The sequence below is a fragment of the Carcharodon carcharias genome, chromosome 5 (assembly GCF_017639515.1).
Source record: "Carcharodon carcharias isolate sCarCar2 chromosome 5, sCarCar2.pri, whole genome shotgun sequence".
In the NCBI taxonomy this organism is placed as follows: domain Eukaryota; kingdom Metazoa; phylum Chordata; class Chondrichthyes; order Lamniformes; family Lamnidae; genus Carcharodon; species Carcharodon carcharias.
Window position 1 is genome coordinate 71,153,959 of NC_054471.1, and position 25,315 is coordinate 71,179,273.

At 46.3% G+C, this 25,315-nt stretch overlaps 1 protein-coding gene across 6 annotated transcripts in view; it reads right to left on the reverse strand.

Annotated features, from left to right (window-relative positions):
- The window catches only part of ahi1 (Abelson helper integration site 1), a 284,978-nt gene extending 269,368 nt beyond the window's left edge, over window positions 1–15,610 (reverse strand). For 5 of the 6 annotated variants that reach the window (XR_005943129.1, XM_041188744.1, XM_041188742.1 and 2 more), the window contains exon 1: window positions 15,489–15,610. The gene's annotated coding sequence lies outside the window, so the exon portion shown is untranslated. The remainder of the gene's footprint in view (window positions 1–15,488) is intronic. The other variant, XM_041188743.1, reaches the window with a different exon arrangement.
- Between the last annotated feature and the right edge of the window lie 9,705 nt (window positions 15,611–25,315).

Genomic DNA, 25,315 nt, shown 5'->3' on the forward strand with positions numbered 1-25,315 from the left:
CTAGACTCTTCCCTTCCTCAACTTCTGTCTCCATTTCTAGGAATAGGTTATTATTTGAGATTCCCAGGAGATTGAAAAAAAAATCACAATTTTTTTTTTACACATGTATTGGAGCTTTCATTGTGTCCTTTTTCACAGATCACCATGTGCTTTGACACACTGATTGTAGTGCAGGGGTGAATATGTGGCACTCTGGAAATACATATACAACTACACATGACAACATTGTTCTTAAATCATTTTGGAACAAGACAACAAAGTGAATATTGGTTGATAACTTAATTACACTGACTCCCACAGCTACCTTGACTACACTTCCTCATGCCCCATTATGTCTCAGGTTTCTATTCTCCTGGTTTCTCCATCTCCTTTGCACCTTCCGCCAAAGCAGCCTTCATATTCAACACAATTCTCTGTCATTTTTGCTATTTCAAAGGTGATGCCACCAAACACATATCCTCCGTTCTGTTTTCAGCATTCCAGAGGGAATGTTCCCTTTGCAATATCTTGGCCAAACACCCCTCCCCTTCCCACAGTGCCTTTCTATACAGCGCAGGAGGTGCAACACCTGTCCTTTTACCTCCTCCCTACTCACAGTCCAAAACTCCAAACACACCTTCAAGCTGAAGCAGCGATTTACTTCTACCTCTTTCAATTTAATATATTGTATTTGCTACTCACAATGTGGTCTGCTTTCAATTGGGGGCACCAAGCGCAGACTGGATGACTGCTTTGTGAGCCCCTCCGCTTAGTCTGCAAGTGTGATCCTGAGCTTTAAGTCATGTCATGTTAATTCTTCACCTTGCTCCCACTGTCCTTGGACTGCTGTAGTGTTCTAATAATGAAGCTCAACACAAGTTCAAAGAACGGCATCTCATTTTTCAACTGGGCACTTCACAGCCTTATAGGATCAAATCTGAGTTCAACGATTTTAGATCATGCCCTATGCCCCCCTTTGTTTTCTTTTTCTTTGCTGGTTTTGTTTCTGCTTATGTCTCTTTTTCATCCTTTTGCTTTCAGACGGCAGCAAAGGTTGTTATTTACACCTTGTTTCTTTGTTTTGGCTTTCCGCTATCAACCCTTTTATCACTTAATCCCTTCTGCTTTCCACCCTATCTCAGACCTTCCCTTTTGTTCTTTTTCCCACCCTCCTCCCTTTCATTTGCTTATAGTGTGTTATACACAGTGTGCTTGCACACGAACAGGGGCAAGAACACATCCTAAGTGAGGTACAGCCAGAGTGGGTATAGGCAATTTGGTGCACAGTGGGAATTCGGTGCATAGGCGACGAGGTGCTCTTAGCATTTTTTCCTTGCTATCCAATTTCTTAAATCTTCAGAGTGTGGGTCTTGCCCTGCTGCAGCAGTAGAAGCTACAAGGGAAAGGAATCACTGGTAAGTAGTGGGTAAGGTATTTGCTACTTTAATCACTTATTGTTTAAGGTCTTTTTGTGGTTTATAGTTTATATATTCTACAGTAACAAGGATCAGGAAAGAAGGGCCCTAGAGTAATTTATTTAAAAGGTTTAATTTAAAAGGGATAAGTCATGTAAGGAGCGCTCAAAGCCATGGTGTGCTACCTGTGCTCCATGTGGGAAGCCGGGGTCATTTCCAGTGCCCAGAACCAGTATGCGTGCAGGAAGTGTGTCCAGCTGCAGCTCCTGGGAGCTCGGGTTTCAGAGCTGGAATGGCGGCTGGGGACATGGTGGAGTATCCGCGAGTCTGAGAGCATCGTGGATAGTCATGCCACATATGAAGGGACTTGAGGAAGGATGGGAATGGGTGACCACCAGGCAGTCCAAGAGAAACAGGCAGGTAGTTCAGGAGTTCCCTGGGGTCCCGCTTGCAAATCGGTATTCCATTTTGGAGGCTGATGGTTCCTCCAGGGAGTGCAGACAGAGCCAAGCTTCTGGCATCACAAGCAGCCTGTTTGTACAGGAGGGGAGGAAGGGAGGAAGAGCAATAATAACAGGGGATTCTATAGTCAGGGGAACGGATAGACTGTGGTCGTCAATGTGACTCCAAGATGGTATGTTGCCTCCCTGGTGCCAGGGACTGGGATGTCACTGACCGGCTGCAGGGCTTCCTGAAGGGAGGGGTGATAAGGCAGAGGTCATGGTACATGTTGGTACCAATGACATAGGTAGAAAGAGGGATGAGGTCTTGCATCAAGAATTCAGGGAGTTGGGCAGTAGACTAAAAAGCAAGACCTCTCGGGTTGTAATCTCTGGATTACTCCTAGTGCCACGTGCTGGCCAGCTCAGAAATAGGAGAATAGCGCAGATGAATATGTGGCTTAAGAGTTGGTGCAGGAGGGAGGGTTTTGGATTCCTGGATCAATGGGATCGTTTCTGGGGAAGGTAGAACCTGTACAAGCGGAACGGTCTACATCTGAACCACAGCGGGACTAACATCCTTGCAGGCGGGTTTGCTAGTGCTGTTGGGAGGAGTTTAAACTAATTCAGCAGGGGAAGGGGAATATCAGCAGAATAGGGATACATCATAATACAGTAAAACAATCAAGTCAGAGGGAGTACAGCTGCATTAAGTTTCAAGGGAATTAGGCCTCTACTTTAATGCCAGGAATATTACAGGTAAAACGGATGAGTTAAGGGTAAGGATTGACACATAGAATTGTGATATAGTAGCCATCACTGAGACGTGGTTGAGGGAGGGGCAGGATTGGCAGTTCAACATTCAAGGATATAGAATCTTCAGGCGAGACAGGGGAGGAGGTGTTGTTGCATTATTAGTTAAGGAGTCCATTACTGCAGTAAAGATAGAAGATATCTTGGAGGGGGCATCGAATGAAGCTTTGTGGGTAGAGCTTAGGAATAAAAAAGGGGCACCACGTTGTTAGGTGTTTATTATAGATCCCCAGATAGTCAGCAGGAAATTGAGGAAATACGTACACAATTTGTGGAGGTGTGTAAAAACAATAACAATAGGGTAATTATATTAGGTGATTTCAACTTTCCCAACATTAATTGGGTAGACATAGTGTTAAGAGCTTGGATGGAGTGGATTTCTTGAAATGTGTACAGGAGAACTTTTTAGGTCAATATGTAGAGGGTCCAACAAGGGACGGCACAGTGCTGGACCTAATTCTGGGGAATGAAGCCGGACAGGTGGCTGAGATGGTGGTAGGGGAGCATTTTAGCGATAGCAACCACAACACAGTACAATTTAAGTTTGTTATGGACAAAGAAATAGACAAGTTGCAATAAAACGTTTTGGATTGGGGAAGGAGTGGATTTTAGTAAAATACGGCAGGTAGACTGGGAACAGCTACTTGTGGGGAAATCTACAGACGAGCAGTTGGGGGGGGCGTTCAAAAGGGAAATGGGGAGGGTAGAGGCTCAACATGTTCCCTCTAGGGTGATAGGAAGGAGTAACAAGCCCAAAGAACCATGGATGACCAGAGATATTCAGGTTACAATGAGAAGGAAAAGAGGCTTTTAGCAGATACAAGGGAAGCAAATCAGCAGAGGCATTAGTGGAGTACAGAAAGTGCAGGGTGGAGCTTAAGAAAGCAATTAGGGAGAGCAAAGAGGGGATATGAGAAAGCTCTGGCTCATAAAAGTAGGGAAAATCCCAAGATATTCTCTAAGTATATCAATGGGAAGTGGATAACCAGGAAAAGAGCAGGGCCCATTGGGGCAATCTATGGGTGGAGCCAGAGGACATCGCTAAAGTGTTAAATGAATATTTCACATCCGTCTTCACCCAAGAGAATGAGGGTGAAGGTATCGAACTCGGGGAGAGAGACTGCGAGGTTCTTAAGCAAATTGATATAAGGAATGACAAGGTATTGGCAGTGTTGGCAGGCTTAGAAGTGGACAAATCTCCAGGTCCAGATGTTTTGTGTCCCAGACTGCTGACGGAGGCAAGGGAGGAGATCACAGGGGGTCTGACCCAAATTTTTAATTCCTCTCTGGCCACAGGGGAGGTGCCAGAGGACTGCAGTACAGCTAATGTGGTTTTGCTATTTAAGAAGGGTTGTAGAGATAAGCCAGGGAACTACAGGCCAGTGAGTCTCACGTCCAGTGGTAGGGAAACTATTGGAGAAAGTTCTGAAGGAGAGTATCTACCTCTACTTGGAGGCAAAATTTGATCAGAGATAGTCAGCATGGCTTTGTCAGAGGGAGGTCATGCCTAACAAATTTGATTGAATTTTTTGAGGAGGTGACCAGGTGTGTAGATGAGGGTAGTGCAGTTGATGTAGTTTATATGGATTTCAGCAAAGCCTTTGACAAGGTCCCACATGGGAAACTTACAAAAAAGGCAAATACACAGGGATACAAGGTAATTTGATAAGGTGGATTCAAAATTGGCTTAGTTGTAGGAGACAGAGGATGATGACAGAGGATGCTTTAGTGACTGGAAGCCAGTGTCCAGTGGCGCACCACAGGGATCTGTGCTCAGTTCCCTTTTATTTGTCATTTATATAAACAATATAGATGACTATGTTAGGAGTAGGATTGGTAAGTTTGCAAATGACACAAAGATTGGCCGAGAGGTTAACAGTGAGGTTGAGTGTCTTGGGCTACTGGAAGATATAGATGGGATGGTCAAATAGGCAGATAAGTGGCAGATGGAATTTAACCCTGAAAAGTGTGAGGTGATACACTTTGGAAGGAGTAATTTGACAAGGAAGTATTCAATGAATGGCATGGCACTAGGAAGTTCTGAAGAACAAAGGGACTTTGGCGTGTGTGTCCATAGATCTCTGAAGGCAGAGGGGCATGTTAGTGGGGTATTGAGAAAACATATGGGACACTTGCCTTTACCAATCGAGGCATAGATTACAAAAGTAGGGAGATCATGTTGGAGTTGTATAGAACCTTGGTGAGACCACAGCTGGAGTAGAGTGCACAGTTCTGGTCACCACATTATAGGAAGGATGTGATTGCACTGGAGGGGGTGCAGAGGAGATTCACCAGGATGTTGCTTGGGATGAAACATTTAAGTTATGAAGAGAGGTTGAATAGACTTGGGTTGTTTTCGTATGAGCAGAGAAGACTGAGAGGCAACCTGATCAATTTGTACAAGATTATGAGGGGCATGGACAGGGTGGATAGGGAGCAGCTGCTCCTCTTAGTTGAAGGGTCAGTCACGAGGGGACATAAGTTCAAAGTGAAGGGCAGGAGTAAAAACTTTTTTACCCAGAGGGTGGTGACGGTCTGGAATGCACTGTCTGGGAGGGTGGTGGAGGTGGATTGCCTCACATCCTTTAAAAAGTACCTGGATGAGGACTTGGCACGTCATAACATTCAAGACTATGGGCCAAGTGCTGGTAAATGGGATTAGGTAGGTAGGTCAGGTGTTTCTCACATGTCAGTGCAGACTCGATGGGCCAAAGGGCCTCTTCTGCACTGTGATTCTGATTCTTTTTTCTTGTTACGAATGCTGGACTTTATGAGATGGTATGTTTTAAACTGTCTCCTATAACTCAAGGCAAAGTGCAGTAGTTTGGAGAAAGAGATGAGACCTCAAATGGGATCTGCCTAGAGACAATCCCATGTGACCTGCTGGCTGTGGACTCAAACTCAAATTGAAACTTATAATACCTGAACACAAAGGAGGAGGTAGCTGGCCTACTGCTGCCCAGACTCTCAGGGCCAGTCAGAGAAAAAGATTTGGAGGAGAAGGCTAAAAGGAATTGCTACTATGGCAGGTGGAAGAAAACGACTGCTTTTGGGTCAATCACCATCTAAGTGCTGGTGATGAAAGAAGCCCCACTGAGGAAACAGAGTGTGGAGAGTTAAAAACCACAGAATCACTAAAGGGTACCTTTCTACTGGAAGTCTATTTGATTATGCTCAGAAGATAGACTGAAAGGGACTTTGTTTAGAAGGACAATGGAATTTTCACCATGTGGGGCAGGGAGAAGAGATCCAGCTCAAGAGCTTGAGACTTTTAAATACAAGACTATATTTCTGCTGTGAATGTGATGTAATGAATAGACATGGTATAGGGCTTCCAGTTATGTAAAGAAGTTAATAAGGAATACCTTTCCTGGAGTTTAGCATGTTAGTTGCCTACTAAGTAATGTTTACTCTGTGTTGATTTTAGTTTATTTGTTACAGTAAAAGTCTTAAAAAAATGAAATCTTGTTGTGTGATCCTTTCAGTTAGTCAATAGGTAATTTCTCTTTTTAAAAGTTATCAATCTCTATGGGATCGTAATACTCTAATATATCCTAGTTTTGATGAAAGGTCATCCACTTCCAACGTTGACCTTGCTTCTCTCTCCACGGATGTCAGATCTGCTGGGTATTCCCAGTTTTTATTTCAGGTTTCCAGTATCCACAGTATTTTGCTTTTGAAACAACAGAGACCTTGCTGCAGTCCATCTGCTTACCCTCTCAGCAGGACAGTATATGCATTAGAGGATAGGTATTCATAACTGATAAAACAGTCAGCAAAACTGCATGAGACCACAATCTTGATTTCTACATAAAAATGCTGACAGCCGCTTCTTGCCCAATTCCCACCCATTCTAAAGTGATTGGTTCGGCAGTCTATTAACAGGCCTACAAGTAAAACTGCAAGGCCTCCATGTCAAAGGCAGAAAGCTTGAGCATTTTCCCCACAGGAAACACACTGGCAGTTCAAACTCATTCCAAATAATGGGGTTTAACTATAACTTCTGATAACTGACAACATGAGTGAATCTATCTGCCCTTTTCCATCATTCCTACCATGATTAGGTGCTTGAGCAGAAAAATCATTAGCACATTTTTGATAGGACAACTGTCCAAATTTCAGTGCAGTTAACATTTGAAAAATTTATTCACAGTCTGTGCTGGGATTTTTTTAAATTTATGAGTAATGATGCCCACAGACATCACTGTCTTGCAATAATACAAATGTGTTCACTAACTGAAAAGCAATAAAGGACAGTAATGATATAAAAATAGCTATGAGGCAAAGAAAATTACAAAAAGATGCCTCTGACTCCTTAAATTTTGAACCTCCAAGCAGATTTATGATAAAGCCCATATGTGTTGAAAAGTATTAACCTTTCTACTAAATAACTTCCATTGATCTGAGAATGTTGTATTTAAAAAATGTTTTAGAAACAACCTGTGACAGCATTGAGAAGGATTCGAGTAATCCTACATCAGCTTGCTAATTAACCTTCAAGAAGCCCTAGATCCTCTTGCAAAATAAGATAATTACAAAGCATCAAGTCAGAGCTAACAACCTTTGGCAAAGTAAGCTTTTAATAGCAGGCTTACTATTATGTTACAATCCCCGTAAAGACTGATATTTCTTTTTAAAAAGAAATTCGAACTGCTAGTGACTGACTGAAAGATCATACAACAAAATTTCAAACTTTTAAGACTTATACTGTAACAAAAAACATTAACTAAACACTATTTCAGTAAGCAACTTATAATCTGAGCTACAGAAAATTTCCCATTAACTTTTGAATCCACCGAAAATCCCCCTCCATCATTATATTTTACTCTGTCCCCCAAGTGGACAGTTCATCTCTGAAAAAAAGTCCAAGGTGATTCTTAGCTCCTAGGGCTTGCCTCCTTTCTTTCTAATCTGAGAACTGACTTTCCACAGTGAGGGATGAATTCAAGATTATTCCCTCTAGCCACAGCTAGGCAAATGTTACAGCCTCATTTAAACCCTTATCTCTGCAACTGGTGCAGAAGCTCCCAGATGTATTCTTCCTAGTGAAAGAATGAAAGAACAAAGGAACCAAATCAGTCAGTCCCTCTACCCCTCTGACTCTCTCTCTCTCTCAGATTCTTACAGGCTCACCGTGTCCGTGAGGTTCAGGGATCTTTTAGGAAAACCTGAAACCTGATACTACAATGGTTTCAGATAGATAAGATAATTTGCTAACTTTTACACCACAAACTCCATTCCATCTTGAAATTAAATAGAGTGCTTAGAGTATAACCGTTTACATAACTTGACATTCTTAACACTTACCTGTGATTTGGAAACTAACTGTTTTTCCACTGTCACCGCAGCTGTTCTAGTCATTATTTGCAGGTGTGAATAACTCTCACCCACCATCTTCTCTGTAAGTCAATCTTGACCTCACTGTTCCTATAGCAACCAAGCCATCCGGGCTTGTTATCAAGCAGAATCAAAGCTGGTTACATGGTCCTTTTCAATACTCTATTTTATCTTAAGCAGACATTCCCAAAACATAACAAGTTTATACATTTGTATTATCAACACATGGTCACAGAAGCATTCAGATAAAAGGGATACTGAATGACAAATGCCACTAGTCAGCACTCTAGAAGAAACTAAAAATTTGATCCACTTTTATACAAAGACAAGGAAGGTTTTTGTGAAAAATTTGCAAAAACTTTCTTGCACAGGGAAAACAATTGAAAATATGCTGCCAATTGAACATTTAAGGCTTCAACAACTAAGTAACTCCTTCACTGTCATTGTTAGTTAAATGTGCTGGCTTAATTTAGATCACTGTTAATTATGACACTAATTAAGGATCTTATTTCAGATGTTAAAGACACATTTTCTCTCCCCTTACCAGACCTTAAGTCAATCAGGCCTACTTCTGTCTCATCTTTTTAAAGGAAACAGTAATTCCAGAGGCTTGCATAAGCAAAAAAAAATACACAGGAAGTCTGTGTATTTAATTTTTTAGACCTACAGCCTCCATCAAAACCAGAAACTTATGATGAAAACACCTCATAATATGTAGAACAAAATAAAGGGGGCCAGAGTGGGGTTGGGAAGGGAGAGAAAGAAAAAAAGCCAGTTATGCTGCTTCCTGTCACAACTTTCTTTAATTCAGAGCTTATTTCTATGCTCCTCATGTTTATCTTGACTCAGTGGGATCTATCTCTGATCCCTGTCTGGGACAGCCTTCTGGGACTGCTTTGTCCCACTCCCTGGTTTAGGTCCTTTTTCTTGATTTGGGAACTTCTCCCTGTCCCCCACCCTGAGACACCTTGTCTGCAATGGTGTGCCAGTTCTAGGTCATATGACCTGGCTTTTTTTTTGCCCCATTTCACTTCTTCCTCCTCTTCTGTGCATGTTCACGGGGCCGATTCCCAGCCTATTGAATGCAAATAAATGAACTGCACATGCGCAGCCATTCTCTAGCCGGTGCATGATCAGAAGTCCCAAGGCCCACCAGGAACTATAGTTCCCAAACTGCAACTTTAAATCAAGGCAAGTATCAGAATCAGTTACGTAAGGCTATTTCCTGTAGTTGGATACTCAATGATGAGAGGCTATCAATTTAAAAATGTCACTAGGAAACTAAGAACTAGAGTTCTGAGTTTTTTTCCCACCAACGTAAGAGACATCGAGGTGAATCGTATCAAACAGCATGTCGCAGCCGCTGTTCGCAATGGGGAAGGTACAGAGCGTACCAAAACTCAAAACAGTGTCCAACATTAGATTCCGCAAATGCACAACATTTGCTAAATAATCCTCAGCATGCTAGGAATTATGCTGGCAACCAATTAAAGATTGTCAGTCAGACCCGCAATGTGGTGCATTTGCATGTACTGGAAGCTACATATATTAATATAGAAGGAGCTTGTACGTACATTGCTCCTGTTTCAGCTGAACAAAATAAGTGACAGACATTCACTGACTCATTCCTCAGGGCAATGCTGTGACCAATCAGGGTAAAGCTGCCTGGTTTAAATTTCAAATAATGCTTGGCAGTTAACTATCAGTCACCATCACTGGTGCATTCTCCAGAGTCCACTTGCCAACCAATCAGCACTCTCTTCACAAAGAGTATAAATTATTTTCTTCCCTTTACATTGGTATTCTTGCAAAGTGTCCTGATGAGTGCAAGATGAAAAGGTTCAATACATCTCTTTTATCAGCAAGACTCAAGTTCTGTACTACCAAACAACGAATAAAGGATTGTTGGAGATTGGGATGCTTTGTAAAGGTGGGTGGTTAAGGCAGAAACCAGAGCATCCTTTAGGGGAACTTAGATAAATAATTTGAAACAGGAATGGCAATGGGGTGTGAGCAGGATAATAAGGTTAGTTTGGGTTGCTCTTGCAAAGTCTGAGCACAGTCACAATGGGACGAATGGCCTCCTATTGCTCAGTAAACCTATAAGGTTCATATGATGACACACACAGCAGCTAATTCTCGCACAAAATCCCACTAACAATCAGGTGAATAGGCAGTCTGCAATCATATTGGAAAAGAAACATTAGGCTGGACACCACACTTCAACTCATACCACCGGACCTTCAATTTCCACCTTAACAAACAGATAAGTTCTTTGTTTTATGGAACAAAGGAAAGATAAACATAGTCTCAACCTTAGAAAAGCAGGTTCAGTGGTTTATATAGCAATTATCCATATAAAACTTGGGCAAAAAAGAACACTGTAACATTTGTGACCCAGAAACTCCAGAGGTGAGAGTGACTGCCCTTGACTTCAAGGCAGCATTTGACCGAGTGCGGCATCAAGGAGCCCAAACAAAACTGGAGTCAATCGGAATCAGTGGGAAAACCCTCCACTGGTCGGAGTCATACCTATCACAAAGGAAGATGGTTGTGGTTGTTGGAGGTCAATCATCTCAGTTCCAGGACAACACTGCAAGAGTTCCTCAGGTAGTTTCCTAGGCCCAACCAACTTCAGCTGCTTCATCAATGACCTCCCTTCCATCGTAAGGTCAGAAGTAATTCTGTGCAGAAGTGATATATTCAAAACTGATGATTGCACAATGTTCATCATCATTCACGATGACTCAGATACTGAACAGTCCATGTCCAAATGCAGCAAGACCTGGAAAATTTCCAGGCTTGGGCTGACAAGTGGCAAGGAACATTCACAGCACACAAGTGCCAGGCAATGACCATCCAACAAGAGAGAATCTAACCACTGCCCCTTGATATTCAATGGCATTACCATCACTGAATCTCCCACTATCAACATCATGAGGGCTACCATTGACCTGAAACTGAACTAGCCATATAAATACTTTGGCTACAAGAGCAGGCTAGAGGCTAGGAATCCTTTGGCGATTCTACAGCTGCCCAGATGAATGTAGCTCCAACACTCAAGAAACTTAAAACTATCCAGGACAAAACAGCCCGCTTGATTGGCACCCCATGAACAAACATTCACTCGCTCCACCACCAACACACATTGGCAGCAGTGTGTACCAATTACAAGATGCACTGCAGGAACTCACCAGGCCTCCTTAGACAGCAGCTTCCAAACCTACAACCACAAAAATGAGGGCAGTAGACATATGAGAACACCAGTACCTGGAAGTTTCCCTCCAAGCCAATCACCATCCTGACTTGGAAATATATCACTATTCCTTCAATGTCACCGAGTCAAAATCCTGCCTCACAGTGCTGTGGGTGTACCTACACTACATGGACTGCAGCAGTTCAAGAAGGAAGCTCACCATCTTCTCAAGCGCAATTAGGGATGGGCAATAAATGCTGGCCTAGTGACACCCACATCCCTGGAATGAATACAAAAAGGAAGAAACAATGCACAATGTTCTTGGATTTTCCATTTCTGTGCACGTACATCAACTGTGCAATCACTAGAAGCAACATGAGAACATTTGCTCAAGCGGCCCATGGGTAAGCGGGCTGCCCGACACCTCCACTGCTGCTAATAAAATACCATGGGGTAGGCAACAGGTGCCCTGACATGGTGCCCAATTTTATGTTCCTCTCCCACCTGGGCTAGCAGGCCACCCAACTGCACTTCGTTGCTAGTAAAATATTCACGGGGTGGGCAGGTAGGCAACAGGCACGGCCTTACTGGCATGGGACCCAAATTTGTGCTCCTGCCCTGCCTGCCATCCTGCCCTAAAGGGGTGCATCAGATTCTGGCCTGTGTGTGCATATGGATATGCTTCCACTTCTACTTTTGGCTTCTCCCATTTTACTTGAGGTCGCCACAATGCTGGTTGATCATCCTTCTCCCTCTCCCCCAGTCAGCCACCCATTCTTCTCTCACCACCACATCTTTCCATCTGGTCTTAAGCCTTCCTCCTCTTCTTCCTGGCAGTTCCATGTCTATCACTCACTACAATTCCTTAGGCACATACTCAGGGAGATAGAAACTAGGACATCCGGTAGTGACTGGTAAAATTGCAGGCAGCAGGGCAAGAGGGAGACAAATGAGGAAATATATTGACAGCTTAAGAAGCAGAGCAGGTACAAGATTTGAGAACACCAAGATGCTGGCTTTTATCAAAGATCACAAAAATTGGAGAGCCATGACCACTGACATTGCAAAACATGATGCCCGAAGGAGATGTAGGAAATGTGCATACAATGAAGGATGCAGGTCACATAACCTTAGTGAAAGAGGGGGAAAATCAAAGAGAGGGGGAACCAATACTTTAACTAGCTTGTGAATGAAGAAAACGTGATAACAATGACAGAAGAGGTAGCTGCAAATCAAGGAATGACAACTAGCGTCAATCTTGAAGAAATTACAACAGCACTGAAAGGATCGAAAAATGCCAAAGCAGTGGAACCGGGTGAGATACCAACGGAAGTATGGATCTACCTAGGTGAATATGGGGTCCAGGTCCTGAACAAGCTACTTAATTGTCTTAGGATGAGAGAGAAAATCCCAAGGGCATGGAGGCAAAGCATTTTGGTGCCAATATTCAAAGAAAAGGGAGAAGGTCAAGATTGCAAAAACTACGAAGGCATTAAACCCCATGTGCACACACCAACATTCTGATTTTCTATGGCAAAATTGGAATTAACTTTCCAGTTATTGTGCCCCAAAACAGTGAGGCTATATTCAAATAGATCTTGAATGGAGTCTGCCTGTGCTTTTGCGAGATTCAGTGTTAATTTGTATGTGTCCTGTGGGAGCTAAAAACTAGTTTTCCCCATAGAGGCTCATCAGGTTCAGATAAGTCAATGTTAACCTATAGAATTGCTGACTAGCAAACAGATGACTATGGCAACACCGTTTTAGCTACCTGCACTAATTTTGATGGAACATACCAAATGTACACTTGCAAAAGACAGGTAAAAAGACTTCACTTGCGTATATTTAAATGTATTTCCTGATATTCCATGTTTGAATCCCTCCAATCAGCATTCTATCCCTGCCACAGTACCAAAACAGCTCTTACAAAAATCCAAAATTACATCCTACTTGATTGTGACAAAGGTAAACGTTCCTTCCTTGGCCTTCTTGACCTGTCTGCTGCTTTTGACACGGTTGACCACGCCATCCTCCTCCAACGCCTTTCCACTGACTACCAGCTAGGTAGGACTGCTCTTATGTGGTTCCATTCTTATCTAATCAGAGCCAGAGGACCACTTGCAATGGCATCTCTTCCTGGTCCTGCACTGTTATCTCTGGTGTCCCCCTATCCTTGAGCACCTATTTTTCATCAAATTTGGCAACATCATCCAAAGGAACAAGGTTTTCAGAAGTACACTGATGACATCCAGTTCTATCTCACCACTACATCTCTTTAATTTTACTCTTGCTAAATTATCAGACTGCTTATCCAACATAAAGTTTTGGATGAGCAGAAATTGCTCCAAATTAAATATTGGGAAGCCTGAAGACATTTTCGGTTTCTGCTCCAAACTTGGTTTCCCAACTCGATCCCTCTCCCTGTCAACTGCCTTAAGATTAAGCCAGTCTGTTCACAGACTTGGTTGGTACATTTGATGCTGAGATGAGTTCTGGTTTCATAGTCGTGCCATCTCTAAGATGACCTATTTCCACCTCTTATAACAATCGCCCGACATCACCAGTCTCGGCTCATCTGCTGAAACCTTTACCCACGCCTTTGTTAGCTCCAGACACGACTATTCCAACACATTCTTGGCTGTTCTCCCAAATTCTACTCTCCATAAACTTGAGGTCATCCAAAACTCTGCTGACCATGTCTTAACTCACACCAAGTCGCATTCCCCTATCACCCCCATGCTCACTGACATACATTAGCTCCTGGTCAAGCAACATCTTGATGTTAAAATTCTCATCTTTGTATTCAAACTCCTTCATGGCCTTGTCCCTCCCAACCTCTGTAATCTCCTCCAACCCCTCAGCCCTCGTTGAGATATCTTCACTCCTCCAATTCCTGCCTCTTGTGCATCCCCAATTTTAAGTCACTCCACTGTTGATGGCTATGCCTTCAGTGGCCTAGACCCCCAAGTTCTGGAAATCCCTCCCCTACACCTCTTTCCCTTGCTTTCCTCGTTTAAGTCACTTCTTAAAACCTACTACTTTGACCAAGCTTTTGGCCATCTGATCCAATATCTCCATATGTAGCTCAGTGATATTCTTTGTTTTTGTTTTATAATGCTCCTGTGAAACACCTTGGGACATTTCATTATGCTAACGGTGCTATATAAATATGCTGTTGGTACATACTCAGGACATGAAAGATCCTTTATAAATGCAAGTTTATTTTAATTAACTGAAGAGACCATAATGATTTGTTCAAGTAAACTGAAAATCAGTATGAGCTTCTTTCAGCCATTCCAATAGATAATGTTGACCGGGAAATGGGGAGGAGGGAGAGAGGAGAAACCGGGGAATGGCAGGAGGGGGGAGAAACCGGGGAACGGGGGGGGGGGGGGGGGGGGGTAGAGAGAGAAACCGGGGAATGGGGGGGGGAGAAACCAGGGAATGGGATGGGGCGGGGGGGGGGGGGGGGAGAGAAACCGAGGAATGGGATGGGGGGGGGGGTGGTGGGAGAGAAACCGGAGAATGGGATGGGGGGGGAGAAACCGGGGAATGGGAGGGGGAGAAACCGGGGAATGGGATGGGGGGGGGGGGAGAAACCGGGGAATGGGATGGGGGGGGGGGGTGGTGGGAGAGAAACCGGAGAATGGGATGGGGGGGGGAGAAACCGGGGAATGGGAGGGGGAGAAACCGGGGAATGGGATGGGGGGGGGGGGGAGAAACCGGGGAATGGGTTGGGGGGGGGGGGGTGGTGGGAGAGAAACCGGAGAATGGGATGGGGGGGGAGAAACCGGGGAATGGGAGGGGGAGAAACCGGGGAATGGGATGGGGGGGGGGGGGGGGAGAAACCGGGGAATGGGTTGGGGGGGGAGAAACCGGGGAATGGGATGGGGGGGGGATGAGAGAGAAACCGGGGAATGGGGGGGGAGAGAAACCGGGGAATGGGGGGGAAGAGAGGGGGGAGAAACCGGGGAATGGGGGGGTGGGGGGAAGAAGAGACCGGGGAATGGAGGGGGGGGGAAAGAGAGAGGGGAGAAACCGGGGAATGGGGGGGGGTGGGGGGAGAAGAGACCGGGGAATGGAGGGGGGGGGGAAAGAGAGAGGGGAGAAACCGGGGAATGGGACGGTTGGGGGGGGCGGGGGGGCGGGACACCGGAGAATTAGGGAGGGGGCGGACTCAGACCCGGCCCCTCCCCGCAATGTTTGAAACGGCGGCCTAGCAACGCCGGCACCGCCTCACATCAAGGCAACAAGTCAGAAAGCCGACCCTGAGGACCAAGCGAGAACCCAATGGTCCCGATTACTGACCTGGAGGGAGCGGCGGGGTACGGGTGTGACGCTGTGCTGGACTCACTGAGATTCCCGGTGTGGGAATACACGCTGGAGATCGCTGAGATCAAACTGCGCACGGCTCTCGCAGCCAGGGGGCGGGGCACCTAAAATGAGTCATAATAGCCTCGCCGCGCCTCCGCCTATCAGGAGTTCGCAGCCCCCTCGTGGCCGCAAGTTGTAATCGCAGCCACGCAGATAAGAGCAAAATACTGCGGATGCGAGAAATCTGAAATAAAAACAAAAAATGCTGGAAAAACTCATCAGGTCTGACAGCATCTGTGGAGAGAGAAACAGAGTCAACGTTTCAAGTCTACAGGACCCTTCAGAGCAGACTCTAAACGTTGCCTGTTTCTCTCTCCACAGGTGCTGTGGGACCTGCTGAGTTTTTCCAGCATCTTCTGTTTTTATCACAGCCACCCACCTGGGAATGACCCCAAGGCCACCAGATCAAGAAGGTCCAGTTCAGGTAGGTTCCAGTTCATTCAGGAAGGTTTCATTTCAGGTAGGTTCCAGTTCATTATGGAAGGTTTCATTTCAGGTAGGTTCCAGTTCATTCAGGAAGATCCTAGTTCATTAGGAAAGGAGCCAGTTCATTCAGGTAGATTTACTAGTTTATTCAGGAAAGGCGCAGTTCAGGTAGGACCCAGTCATTCAAGATGGTTTCAGTTCAGGTAGGTTCCAGTTCATTCAGAAGGTCCCAGGTCAGGTAGGCATAAGTGCATTCAGCGAGGTCCCATTACAGGTAGGTCTCAGTTTAGCTAAGTCTCAGTTCAGGAAGGTTCTAGTTCAGGTAGATCCCAGTTCAGGAAGGTCCGAGTTTGGGTAGATCCCAGTTCAGTTATACCGTCGAAGGAATGCCAGAAGGCACAAAACTTGTGGCTGGCAATCGAACTTTAGACTTACCCTTGTCTGTTAAATTACTACTGTAACTAATTTTATGATATATTTAGTTTCTTTAAAAGTAGTCACCTGACCTGTTCATTGCTTTACTACTATTAAAAGTTGTTTAAAACATTGTCACGGTGCAATACTTTTCACAGCTTGGTGCAGTAGTGCCTCAACACTGTGGTACTGTTGGTGACCTTTCAGTCCAAGCTCCTTTGACAACAATGTTAAAATGCTGCACTAAGTGAGCTTTAATAGTTCACCTGATGTATTGCTGCCCAGCAAAGTAACCCCCCCCATCTTTGTCATCCAATATAAACATGTCCCATTTTCTGTCACTGTTACTTGTTGAATAAAAGTTTTTCTGATGTTATGAGTAATGATGAAAATTTAGTACATTTCATTGATGGTCTTTGCTGGTGGTTTTTGCTGAGCGAAAGTTCTATTGTGTGCTATATTATATTGCCATCAAGACTAATGAAAGGTCATTGACCTGAAACATTAACTCTGTTTCCCTCACCGTAGATGCTGCCAGACCTGCTGAGCATTTCCAGCATTTTCTGTTTTTATATCAGATTTCTCACATTTGTGTATTTTGCTTTTGTGACCAATTAGATTGCACTGCTTCTACATTATTAATTCTTCCAATGTACATCACTTCACAATTACTTGCATTAACTTGCATCTGCCATGGTTGAGTCTATGTCCTCCTGAAATCTGCAATCCTGCTTACTATTTTACGATGTTATTAAGTTTTGTATCATCTGCAAGCTTCAAAATTGTACTTCCTATACACAAGTCCAGGTCATTCAGTTATAAAACAAGAAAAGCAACACTCCTAATACCAACCCCACAGCATACTTCTCTCCAGTCAGAAGAACAACCATTCACCACTCTGTACTTCCTATCCTTTAGCTTTTTACCTACCTAAGTTAGCACCACGCATTTAAAAACATGTGCTTTTATTTTCTGAATAAGTCTGTAGTATGGTCCTTTATCATATGCCTTTTGAATGTCCATATTGTGATGGCCCATGTGCTTTTAGGGAAAACAGATATACTTTATGTGGAGTGGTGGTCCCTTTATGAACAAGGATCTGATTTCTAGTTAAAAAAAGCTGGGTTCCAGTAAATGATCATGGGACCAGGTTGCCTAGGAGATGAACAATAGAAAATAAAGGGTCAACATGTCAATTATAGGGGTGAGTAGGTTCCGAGGGTTGGTTCTTGGTTCAAGCAGTTTAGTTTGAGAGTTTAGAACAAGCTAGAGTGAAATATCTCTTTCAGCAGAATTTGGTTGAAATTCTGGGTGTTTGCAAAAAAAAGTTAAAACTCTTGTTACTTGAAGGACTCAATTAATAGTGAGTTGAATTTAAGGTTTGGCAAAGCTGAGGAGAGAACAAGAGTTTTAGATACAAAATTCCATAGTTAAAAAATATTAGAACCAGGAAGGAGAGTTATTACCTGAGGTGGCTATGCATAAGACACCAGGGACGTTTATGTTGAACAAGATGTTTGCAACCTTAGAACAATTGGAGAAGATTTGAAGGGACAACCTTCCAAGAATTAAATAGAAGGCCCAAGAAATCTCAGCCCATATACGAATCGTTGATACAGTATCCAGACCAAACGGTTAGTCTTCAAATTTTGATAAGTATCTGACTCGAGATTTTAGAGTATGAAATAGAATAGAATAGAAATAGAAATAGAAGGAAAGTGGAGACCCTACAAGATTTTTGTTTCTTCACAGGATGCAGATGTTGCTGACTAGACCAGAATTTATTGCTTATTCCTAAATGCCCTTGAGAAGCTGGTGGTGAGCCAGCTTTCTGAACCGCTGCAGTCCATGTGGTGTAAGTACACCCATAGTTCTGTTAGGAAGGGAGTTCCAGGATTTTGACCCAGTGAAGGAATGGTGATAAAGTTCCAAGTCATAATGGTGAGTGGCTTGGAGGGGAACTTGCAGGTTGTGGTGTTCCAATGCATCTGCTGCCCTTGACTTTCTAGATGGTAGAGGTCACAGGTTTGGAAGGTGCTGTGGAAGAAGCTTTGGTGAGTTGCTGCAGTGCATCCTGTAGATGGTACACACTGTACCACTGACATCAGTGGTAGGGGGAGTGAATGTTTAAGGTGGTGGATGGAGCGCCAATCAAGTGGCTGCTTTGTCCTGAATGGTGTTGAGCTTCTTTTTGTTGGAGCTGCACTCATCTAGGCAATCCCATCAGCCCAGAAAGGCTGCCAGGGAAGGATGTCTGTCTGCCATTGCAAGGATGGAGTCCAGTGTGTCAGCAAACACCAGGAGGGCAGGTCGGTGGGGCACCCGGCCCCCTGTTTTTCCGATGAGTGACTCACTGCCCTCCTGAAGGAGGTGACTACCAGAAGGGACACCCTTGTCCCCAGAAATGGGAGGAGGAGGAGGCCACCGCACCTCACAAATAGGGCATGAAAGGAGGAGCAGCCCGGATGAGCAGCCACAATGTGGTGTGGCGCATCTGGATGCAGTGCCAGAAGCACTTCAATGACCTGCTGCGCTCATATTGGCATGGGCCAGTATGTTCAATAGTTCTGGGCTGGCCATCCCCCTTGTGGAGCTCAGGGGTTTTAGAGTCTGCGTGCCATCTGTCAATCATGATGGTGCTGTCCAAGGGGCTGAGTGCTGGCTGCTTTGACTGAGTGCTTTGCGACTTGAGGGCTACAACTTGGATGTGCCCTGCAAGGTGCTCCTCAGCTGGGGTTGGTCAGGCTGCAATAGCGCTGCAGGTAGAGAGTGGACTAATCGATGCTCCTCTGTCCTTTCAGGAGAAGACATCCCATAACAATATGGAGAGATCGTGGACTGGCGGAGGACCCCCACACCTCCTCATCCTCTCCCGGTATGAGCAGGAGGCCTTGGAGCTTGAGAGGTGCCATGCACTTCGGTCAAGCAGCTGCGGTGAGGCTGGGGTGTCAGACGAAGATAAGAGTGCAGTGCACAGAAGTGAGAATTTGGCTTGTGCAACCATTCTGGTGCAGTCTCTTCATTGATGTGAGCCTCGAACCTGGAGTCCTCATTGATCATTGAAAGACGAGGGCACCATAATGCAGATCTCCATTGTCTCACCAGGGTGCCTGGCATTAACAGTGACAGTGTGATGACTTTAATTAATGACATGTCCTTCTTCTCCCTTTTAGGTTTGTCAGCAGGCATTCGCTCTCCGGACCCTGAAGGGTCACCCCTGACACCTGAGGACCACCATGCTTCCCAAGCACCTGCATCACACCTGCTCTCTGAAGCAGGCAGCAGCACAGACATCAGCACCTCAGTGGGCATTAGTTCAGCGGCTAGTACCTCGGTGCACATTGGAGAGGGCAATTCGCACTCGCTTGAGGTACAGGTGGAGGCAGAGAGTGCCCAGGACACCGGTAGTCAGAGGACTGCTGGGGACCAGGACAGTGCTCAGTCGAAGGCTGATGATGGGCCTCTGGAGACGTCCATTAGGCAGCAGATGCTGGATGTCCAGAGGGATGTGCGGAAGGATCTGGCAGAGATCTGGCAGAGGGTATGTGTGCCTTAGTCTCCGTCGTGGAGGATTCCTCGTGGAGCGTGAACATGGCCGAGAATAAAGCCTCCTCCATGTACAGAGTGGCAACTCTCATGGAGAAGCTGCTCCAGGGACAGAATGAAGAGTTCCTGGAGTTGCGTTCGGGCCTGCAAGCCCTCACACAGGCACTGACCTTAGCCGGTCACTGTCCGTGTGTGAGATGGATGGGACACCCAGTATCCCAGCTAGGTGCCCGTCCATTAATTGTGAGCAGGGAGGTCCACAGTGACCTCACATTGGTGCACGAGCTGCTTGTCATCTCTGCGGGCTCCTCTCAGGGCGCTCTGGATGACAGCAGCAGCTCCTCCGCCACTCTGCCAGTAACCGTGGCATCTGATGAGGCTATGGTGACTGGGGAGATGCCAGCCATGGCACTGGCCACTCCCAGGCGGGGCCAGCACAGGCTCCACTCGTCAGGTCATTAAGGCCAACAAGATATCAGAGTCAGCAGGCTGTCTCCTATGCTTTTTTTTTGCACCTAGATGTAGCACCTGTAAACATAAGTTTAAAGTGCCTTAAACACAAGAGGGATTGGTCACAGGTGATCTTTTGTTCCCCCATTTTGTTTTTTTAATAGTGTGACTACACTGGGTATTGTTCCGTTCAATACTTATGTGAGTTCCAACATTAAACTACATTTGCTTTTGTGTTATTGGCTTGAGTATGCTTCGTTTAATTTGTAAGTGCGGGGTAGGCCAGTATGTAATGCTGGATGTGGGTGGTTTAAACCTTTATTGCACAGGCAATGAGTGTATGTTGGGGCCAAGGTAAGGGTTATTTCTGCAAACCAGGATTGGGGCAGCAGCCCTGACATGAGGTGGTAGTTCATATTTGGCAGTCTAGCTGAAGGAGCGATGGGTCAAGGTGTCCCTGGCTCCCTGGAGGTTACCGAAGTCTGGCTCCACACCATGAGCGTTCTCCTCACCATACTCCTCTTCTGACTCACTGCTGGATTCATTCTCTGTGACCTGTACAGCTGCATCAAGATCCTCTTCCTCCAGTGGGTCCCCCCTTGGCAGTGCCAGATTGTGGAGAGCGTGCAATTGCTATCAGGGACACCAGCTCTGGGGGGGGGTATTGTAGTACGTCCCCGAATGGTCCAGGCATCGGAAGCGCATCTTGAGAAGACCTATGGTTCTCTCTACCACCGCCCTTGTGGAGCCATGGCTCCTGTTGTACCGTTGCTCTGCCTCTGTTCTTGGGTGGTGGAGAGGCGTCATGAGTCACTTCTTCAACGGATAGTCCTTGTCACCTAGAAGCCATCCATACAGTCGGGTTGGAGCACTGAAGAGCTTTGGCACCTGGGTGTGTCTGAGGATGTAAGCTTCATGGCAGCTGCCATGGTACCTTGCACAGACTGGCAGAATCTGCATCCTGTGGTCACACACTATCTGCACGTTCATGGAGTAGAATCCCTTCCTTTTGAGGAAGACACCCGGCTGACTCACTGGTGCCTTGATGGCCACACATGTGCAGTTGATGGCATCCTGGACAGGGGAGAAGCCAGCAATCACTGCAAAGCCTCTGGCTCGCTCAGTCTAGCTGGCCTCGTCCATAAGGAAATGAAGGAAAATCAATACTGCCTGAATAGAGCTTCTGTCACCAGCTTGACACAATGGTGGACAGCTGATTGGGAGACTCCACACAGATCCCCCACTGACCTCTGGAAAGAGCCGGAGGCATAGAAGTTGAGGGCCATTGTGATCATGGGGTGTCCACCCACACAGTTGGAGCTGATCTTAGGGCCGATCAAGTGGCAAATGGAGGTCACGGCCTCCCCTTAAGAGGTGGAGCCTCCTTCAGCATTGCACCTCAGACATATTGAGGTAGCTGCATCGCCACCTGTTACCCGGGCAGCAGGATAGTGGCATCTTCTGCGGCCCCTTCCGCCTTGGGCTTTCTGCTGGCCCTGCATCCCTTGTGCCTGTGCCTCTCCTCCCACACGCCCTTCTGCTGGAAGCTGCATTAGGACACCTGGCCTCCTGTCCCTTCTGCCCCTCTCTTTCTCCTCAGAGGAGGTGCCACCAGCGGAGACCACAATCCCCATTACCAGGGTAAGGGAAGGCTGACACGATCCAAATCCTCAGGGGGCCTGGAAGACACTAATGAGTTCCAGAAATGACGCCTGGAAATGCTAAGAATGATGCCACAATCAGAGATTAAGCTGACAAGTACCAATAAACCACCAGCAGCAAGTTATCTCCAAAGCTACTCACATTGACAATGCTGCTGACCCTTCTTATCCTGCCAGTGGATGAGGCTTTGCAAATTGTGGCCTGCCCGCCTGCCCATTTTGCCTGTGCAACCAGTGAAAAATCACACAGGCAATGTTAAATTGCTGTCAGTTAGGTTGTCAAGGGTCTTAACCGGCTTTAATTAATGGCGGGCATGGCTCCGACTCCCGCACACACCTGCCGAGCGAAGTATCACTCGAGTGCGCAGTGACGTTGGACACTCGCCCGATGTCATCGCGCGTCATTTTACACTCGAGCAGATCAGGCGCATGCCTGCCCACTCAGGGAAAAATCCTACCCCAAATGTCTACTCAATGATTTTTCTCACTGCCATATGACTCTTATATAAAGGCTAGCCACTTATAGTTGGGCTGTGGAATGGAATCATTAGTGAGATGTAAGTCAGCTAGCTCTTGTCGTCCAGCAGCCACCCTCTGGTTTGACTTGGTGGCTGAAAGATTGAAGGATCAGCGGACTGGTGCAGGAGAGCGGGAATTTGTCAGCATGATGTGCTGAGGGTGGTTGCAAACCAACTGCACATACAGCGAATGTTCACCTTTGCAGCTTCAGTACATCTCACCATTGAGATGCGGTGTTTGCAAAGCCACATGTGAATATTCAGTAGCGCCCTGCACCGTGGGGAAGCCCACTATCCTGGCAAAGTGACATGCAGATGCTGCCTGCTTCTGAGAGAAGTCACTGAAGACCCTTATTCCTAGCATGAAAAGGCTCTGTCAACTTTCTGGTGCAGAAATGGAAGGTGAGCTGGTTGGATGTATCATCTTTCCCAGCCTGGAAAAACTCAGTGCTGTGGTCACATTCATGGCCACTGGAAACACTGGGTGGAATCGTCCCACTTTGGCACTAAGTGCAGTAGCGGGTGTTCACGCCGCATCGTCCCCTTCCTACCTCATAAATTATGCAGTCACGGGAAACACATCAAATTGCTTGCAGCCGGCCACCGATTTGCCTGCCACGCCATTACCTCACTGCTTCCTCACTCCAGGCAGAATATTTAAGCTGGTGCTACATGCATAGTCCTCAATGCTTGCGGCCCAGGACTGCTTCAGCGAAGACATGGCCCCAACATCTCCCCCGTGCCCCCACCCTGCCCCGACACATCCATGAGACGCCTTTTGGACCCCCTGGAGGTCCACCATGATGTCCTCTACCTCCCCCCCCCCCACAACTCTGGCCACAGGAGGCCCATCACACTCACTAGTCCAACTTGGGAGGTGGCAGCAGTGATCAGTACAAACGTGGCACACAAGGTCGGCCATCCAGTGTAGAAAACAGATGAATGATCTCGTCTGTGCCACCAGGGTAAGGCAACCATCTCATTGATCTCAGCTCACCCACTCACAATCCCATCACACATTCACTGGCATCTCACTCACTGCCAGCTTAAGGGACATCCGCACTCACTCTCTCACACACCCTCACATCTCCATCTGGCCTCATCTCTGGAGATCGCCTCCTCATCCCGTCCATTACTCCACTTAGTGCACATGCAAGCTTGGCATCCTTCTCATTTGGCCTGGCATGCACCTTGCTCACGCTCTCTCCATCTGTCTTTATGCGGGACAAAATCGTGCACAATCAATGGGAGAGGTCGCAGACCGGGTATGGGGGTGGTGTGCCGGACATCAAGGTCCTCATTCCGTTCAAGAGTCAGGCGTTGGAGCTGGCCTGAGAGGACATGGACCATTCCTGTGGTGACAGTGAAGTTGGCTGCAAGCAACCACGTGAGGATCCTGCACCAGATCATCCCCCTGTCAACACTACTCTGAATCCACTGTTCTGTGTGTAACATGGCTGCCAATCACTAATAATCTCCACTTTCTCTCTTAGGCATGTCTGCCTCGTCACCCTCAGGCAACCTTGACCCCGACCCCAGCGCCGAAAACACCTTGCCTGAGGATCCTGAGGGCAGCACCATTGAAGACCCATCATGGCGCTCACCTACACCCTCCGCCAGCACAGTGACACACACCTCAATGACACCGAGATTTAGAGCAGCCTCTGGATCACAATCTGGTGAGCCCAGTACACAATATGTTCCAAAGAAGGCGAAGGTAGGGATATCCGAGGTTGCTGGCACTCGGAGGACTGCTGGAGGCAATGAATCTGCTGAGTCCAAGTCAGATGACAAGCTTCTGGACTTGGTCCTATCAGTTGTTGGAGATGCAAAGACAAGCATGGGAACATCAGCAAGGGATGTCTGGTGCATTCCTCAGATTGCAACTGACAATCTTCAGTCACCTATCACCTCAGAGAGCGCCAGCGTGCCAATGCACCGAGGTCAATACTGGCAGGATGACGGCCACTATGGAGACCTTGGTCCAGGACATTGGTCCTGCACTGCTGCGTGGGCTGAATTCCATCCCTGACACCATAGTTGGCCTCCAAAAGTATTAACTCGAGAAGGGTATGGGGCAGCTCCATCTCACTCCAGCTTCCCCTTCCTAACCCTGCCCATAATCCTGTAGCTTATAACACTTAAGGTGCAGATCCAGGTACTTCTTAAAAGAATTTAGAGTCTCTGCCTCTGCCACCAACTTGGGCAGCGAATTCCAGACACCCACTACCCTTTGCGTAAAAAAGTTCTTCCTCATGTCCCCCCTATACCTTCTGCCACTTATCTTGAATCTATGTCCCCTGGTTCTAGAATTCTCCACCAAGGGAAACAATTTTATCCTGTCCACTCTATCTATTCCCCTCATAACTTTGTACACCTCAATCAAGTCACCTCTCAGCCTTCTTTGTTCTAAGGAAAATAACCCCAACCTATCCTATCTCTCCTCGTAGCTACACTTTTCTAACCCTGGCAACATTCTTGTAAACCTTCATCTTGAGGGTGATGCTCCTCCCATTGGCGAACCCAGATACCTCCACCACAATCTTCTCTGGCTTATCTTCTCCCTGCCCTGTAATCCATGAGGCATACCGCTAGATCACCAGGCTCCATGACCCTTATGTTCTTCTCCTGCAGGATCAAAGAGAGAGAGACACGTGATTTATCCTATGTGTCCTAAGGACCTCCCTGGGTTAAGTCTCAAGGCCCCCTCACACATGCCGGAGAGTCCTGGCCATCACTTGGATGT